The 5,907-nt window shown below is 38.7% G+C and overlaps 1 long non-coding RNA gene across 1 annotated transcript; it reads left to right on the top strand.

The window, feature by feature from the left end:
- Window positions 1-10: 10 nt before the first annotated feature.
- Window positions 11-2,969, top strand: LOC123513303. Its single transcript, XR_006677313.1, has 3 exons — window positions 11-96; window positions 1,126-1,218; window positions 2,932-2,969. It is a non-coding gene; the product is annotated as an uncharacterized LOC123513303 (long non-coding RNA).
- Window positions 2,970-5,907: the final 2,938 nt, after the last annotated feature.

The raw sequence follows: 5,907 nt of genomic DNA, 5'->3' as shown, positions 1-5,907 counted from the left end.
AACTGGTCCTTGGAGAGCCGCTGGTGGTGACGGGCTGCCTGTGTCCTCTGCGGCAAAACTCACAAATACTCCACTCACCAAGTTCCAGAGGGAGAGGTGAGTGTGTGTGGGTGTGGGAGAGGTGTCTGCAGGTGTGCTGTGAGTGTGGTGGGTGTGTAATTGTATTTTTTGTAAGTTTTTGTAATGTCAGCTATAGCTATGTAGGTATATTGTTTATTTTTTTGGTGTGGGTTGGCTAGGGTAGACTTATTGTAGGTGTTTTCCAGGTGTGATTTGAGGTTGTTTTGGGTGTGTGTGTGTGTGTTTTGTTGTGTGATGCAATATTTTAAGGTAATTTTTGGTGCTTTTTGTTTAGGTAATGTTTGTCTTGTTTCCTCTATATCTCCCTCCACAGGTTACCTCCAGGCTTTTCCTTCCATAGACTATTTCCTCCATGTTTCCTCCACCTTCCCTCCAATTTTGACTCTCCTATCTCACTTCTATCATAGTCAAAATAGTACTTTTCTAAATCTCACTTCAAAACCTGACAATTTTTCTAATTTTTCCTCCACTATCTGCTTTTCTTTCCTCCATATCTCCTCCACACACCAAGCTGTATACTGTGCTGGTGTGTGCGGGTGTGGAAAGGTTTCCGCAGGTGTGGTGTGTATGTGGTGCGTGCGGTGTGTGTGTAAGTGTTTTTTGTTGTGTAAACTATATATTTTTGGTGTGTGTTTTTACGTTTTCCAGTGTTTGCAAAGAGTTGTTTATGATTTGCTGGTGTGTGCAGGTGTGGAATGGTGTGTGCTGGTGTGATGTGTGTTTGGTGAGTGTGGGATGTGTGATAGCATGTTTTTTCTTACAATTTTGTCTCATGAACATCAATTTTTTTCACTTGTTTTGGCCAGAAAATATTTGTCTTTTTAAAATCCTTCTATTACCACCACCATCACCCCCACCACCACCACTACCACTGTCCAACCACACCCACCACCACCACCACTGTCCAACCACACCCACAACCACCACAAACAACCAACATTACCACATCAGATGCTCACAAAACCACACCATTTCACTACCACCACTAGTACTAGTATAACCACCACCACTACTACTACCACCACCACCTCCTCCTCCCAACAGGATCACCAGACACCACCGGCCGTACTAAAGGAAGTTGCTTTATGTAGGGATGGAACATGGCATCTGCACCAGCTGGGACACACTTAGCCAACTGTGAGTATTGAAGGCTGTTTTAGGGTGTTTGAAAACTTTGAGGGTGTTTAAGGCTACTTTAAGATGTTTTAAGGCTGTCTCAGGGTATTTTTAGGCTGTTTTAGATTGTTTAAGGCTATTTTAGGGTGTTTTAAGAATTTTAGGATGTTTAAGGGAGTTTTATGCTATTTTAAGGGTGTTTAAGGCTGTTTTAGTGTTTTTTAAGGCTATTTTAAGGTTATTTAAGGGTGTTTAAGACTTTCAAGTATTTTAGGCTATTTTAGGGTGTTTTAATGGTGTTTCAAGATATTTTAAAATTTTGGCTCCTGAAGTGATGAAGTGTATGCCCACGCCATCGCTCCATCAGTGCTTCATCTACTCGCTTTGTGTGTTTTTTATGATTCAGTAACAAAGTGACTAAGGGCCGTACCAAGAGTCGCGAAGGCCAAGGCACGGACCTTCCCTTCGACCAGCAAGGCAAAGCCTTCGCCCTTACCTTCAATCCATACCAAGAGTCGCCGTGGAAGGTAGGGCCATGAGAGGTCTGCCGCTAGCATGAGTTGGTAACAGTTGTTTCAGTATTGGTATAACTGTAATCCGGATTTGAGCTCCACGAACAACAACAAAACCACAGTGCGCGCTACAAGAATGGAGGGAAGAAGCTGTGACCGGGCCAAACCACTCACGCACAAAGAGAGAATATTGATTCTCAATCTTGTAAAAGAGAATAAAGACTTGCAAGACCGCTCAACAAACCCAGCTAGCCTTCACAAGAAAAAAAATTAGCTTGGGAGGCGATCACCAAGTCATTTAATGCCATTAACATTTTTTTTTATATTAAGATATTTATAGCTAAATAAAAATTCAAGATTTTAGCATCAGCTGGTGCTTAGAGAGAAAATGACAATGTGAAAAAGAGGCAGGCTCAGGTAGTGAGTAACAAGCCCACATGTGATCAGAGTTATTGAATATCTGTGTTCTCAAGCATTCCTTATTGAAACCTGGCTTGCCACACACTTAAATAATTTTTCTTCTTTTCAAGTTTTGTATATGTATAGCAGTTCTGAATGTTTATTGTTGTTGCTCAATTTCACTATGTCTATGTGTTTATAACAGGTTTATTCAACAACTTTACAGACTGCAGTGTTTTCATAATTTCCAGAATTCTTAACTTTCTTTTTTTTTCTGTATCCTTCCATTATCCCTAAAGTGGTAATTTATCATGTGTTCGGAAATCACTGTCTTACAAAATCTATATCAAGAAACAGTGGTAATTCATTACAAGAGTTGAGAAATTTGTATTCTTTGGGATCTGCTAGACCACAATTTGTATGCATATCATTAAAAATTCCATAGTTAACACATTAGTATAGTCAATCATGAATTACATTAATCATGGCCTGAAATGGTTTGGATACAGAACTATACATCTTGAGAATTACCTACAATACTGTCAGTATACCTAGACTTAAATCCTTGCACATCACACCCAACTCAGTGAAAAGTTATCTGTTGACTTAGCTTTAACATTATTGCACTCAATGCTTATGTCACTCACTCTGAATTTATGGCCTCCGCACACTGAAACACTAAGGTCTCTCTCTCTCTCTCTCTCTCTCTCTCTCTCTCTCTCTCTCTCTCTCTCTCTCTCTCTCTCTCTCTCTCTCTCTCTCTCTCTCTCTCTCTCTCTCTCTCTCTCTCTCTCAGATATTAATCCAGTTTTATTTATTTCAGATTGTGTTAAGAATATGAAGAAAGACAGACCAAGACAAGAAGAAGAGGAGGAAGAAGAAGAAGAAGAAGAAGAAGAAGAAGAAGAAGAAGAAGAAGGAGGAAGAGGTGGAAGAAGATGAGAAGAGGAGAAGAAGAAGAGAAGAGAAAAAAAGAAAAGGTAAAATAATAAATATTGTCATTTTATAAATTTTTTTGCTATTTCTCTCTCTCTCTCTCTCTCTCTCTCTCTCTCTCTCTCTCTCTCTCTCTCTCTCTCTCTCTCTCTCGATTTTGAGGACATTTTTGAGGCAGTTTGGCATGTTTGATGGGTATTTTAAAATAGTTTGGCATGTTTTAAGGGCATTTTAGACAGTTTGGCATGTTCTAAGGGCATTTTAGACAGTTTGGTATGTTTTGAGGACATTTTAGACAGTTTGGTATGTTTTGAGGGTATTGTAAGACAGTTTAGAGACCATGTTAAGACAGTTTAGTATGTTTTGAGGACATTTTGTTACAATTTGGCAGGTTTTGAGGGCAATTTATAACAGTTTGGCTGGTTTTGAGGGTATATTAAGACAATTTGGGAGGTTTTAAGGAAATTGAAGATAGTTTGGCAGGTTTCAAGGCCATTTTAAGACAGTTTGGCAGATTTTGAGTGCAATTTAAGACAGTTTGGCAGGTTATGAGGATATATTAAGAGTTTGACATATTTGAGGGCATATTGAGACAGTTTGGCATGTTTTAAGGGCATTTTAAGACAGTTTGTTTGGTTGAGTTGCGTTCAGTTCAGTTTACAACATAGTGAAGGTGACTCAATGTAAACAGTGCATCTCTCATTACAGGAAAGTCAAGCCAAGCCAAGACAAGCCACGCCACAACACAACACAAGCCTTCTACAACACCTACAGCCATCAGCAACACCCAGGGTACAAGACAACACCTAAGCCATGAAGAAGAGTTAGGATAGATTAGCAGTTTGTCATGTTTTTTTTTTTTTTTTCTTTTAAGGACATTTTAAGACAGTTTGGCATGGTATTTTAAGATTATTTGGCATGTTTTTGATGGCATTTGAAGAAAGTTTGGCTGTGATAATACCATTTTATTGACATTAGGAAGGGTGTATGGAGGTGACAATATCAATGGGCACAGTTTTCACTATTTTAATCCCCACATGAGTTTGTGAAGCAAGTGTTGGATTCTCAGGACAAAGATGCAGTGTGCTTGTTAAGAGATTCACTCAGCGCTCACTCAATCATTCACTTACTGAGCTCAGAGGAATGAAGAATGTGCATTGTTGCTGCTTGTGTGTCAGTCAAAGGGCTATATTCACAAACAATTTACTCTCACCACGACTGCTTTCCAAGGCCACAGAGATGACTGGCAGGGTTTTCAAGAGTGTTTCTCCAGTTAATAATGTAGAAATGTAGTCACTCTGCCTCTAGAACCATAAAACACGATTAAAACGCTTTATTCTCCACCATGACTATTTTCCAAGGCCAGAAATGATTGGCAGGGTTTTCAAGAATGTTTCTCCAGTTAATATTGTAAAAATCTTGTCATTCTGCCTTTAGAACTCTCTCTCTCTCTCTCTCTCTCTCTCTCTCTCTCTCTCTCTCTCTCTCTCTCTCTCTCTCTCTCTCTCTCTCTCTCTCTCTTTATTATTGAAAGAGTTGGTTTGTAAGATTGTGTCACTTCAAAACCAAACATTTTCATCTTTGAATATTTGTTAACTTGAAAAATTGTTTAAGAATATTTTGTGAAGTTGAAAATTTGTTCAGATTTCCACAGTGAAGACTGGCCATTAATCCTCTGATGTTTATGGATCTTTGTTAATGGCAATGAAATGGTCTAATGGTACACAAATCTCAAGATAAAAATGTGTCCCAGTACTGAAGGGGTTAAATAGTGAAGACTGTGGCCATTGATCGTGTCACCTCCATAGACCCTTGCTAATGTGAATAAAATGGTCTAATGGTACACGAATGTCAAGGTAAAAATGTGTCCTAGTACTGAAGGGGTAAAAATAGTGGAGATTGTGGCCATTAATCTTCTGCCTTCTTTAGACCTTTCCAAGTGTCAATAAAATGGTCTAATGGTATCCAGATCTCAAGGTAGAAATGTGTCCCATTACTGAAGGGGTTAAAATAGTGAAGACTGTGGCTATCATTCTTCTGCCCTCTATAGACCTTTCCTAATGTCAATAATATGTCTAATGGTACACAAATCTCAAGGTAAAAATGTGTCTCAGTATTGAAGGGGTTAAGATAGTGAAGAATGTGGCCATTAGTCTTTTGACGTCTATAGATCTTTTCTACTGTCAATAACATGGTCTAATGGTACACAAATCTCAAGATGTCCCAGTATTGAAGGGGTTAAAATAATGAAGAATGTGGCCATTAATCTTCTGACCTCTGTAGATGTTTCCTAATGTCAATAAAATGGTCTAATGGTACACAAATGTTAAGGTAAAATTTGTCCCAGTACTGATGGCGTAAAAATGGTGAAGACTGTGGCCATTAATCTTCTGATGTCTATAAGCTTTTCCTTATGTCAATAAAATTGTCTAATGGTACACAGATCTCAGGGTAAAAATGTGTCTCAATACTGAAGGGGTTGAAATAGTGAAGACTGTGGCCATTAATCTTGTGATCTCCATACACCTCTCCTAATGTCAATAAAATGGTCTTAATGGTACACAAATCTCAAGGTAAAAATGTCTCCTAGTACTGAAGGGGTTAAAATAGGGAAAAGACTGGCCATTAACCTTGTGACCTCCATAGACCCTTGCTAATGTCAATAAAATGGTCTAATGGTACACAAATGTTAAGGTAAAAATTTGTCCCAGTACTGAAGGAGTTAAGATAGTGAAGATTATAGCCATTATTCTTGTGCCCTCCATAGACCCTTCTTAAAGTGAATAAAATGGTCTAATGGTACACAGATCTCAAGGTAAAATGTGTCCCAGTACTGAAGGGGTTAACATGCCACATTATCCCT

This window comes from Portunus trituberculatus, chromosome 35 (genome assembly GCF_017591435.1).
Source record: "Portunus trituberculatus isolate SZX2019 chromosome 35, ASM1759143v1, whole genome shotgun sequence".
Lineage (NCBI taxonomy): Eukaryota > Metazoa > Arthropoda > Malacostraca > Decapoda > Portunidae > Portunus > Portunus trituberculatus.
The sequence above is the reverse complement of the archived record's forward strand: the minus strand, read 5'-3'. Positions and strand labels throughout refer to the sequence as shown.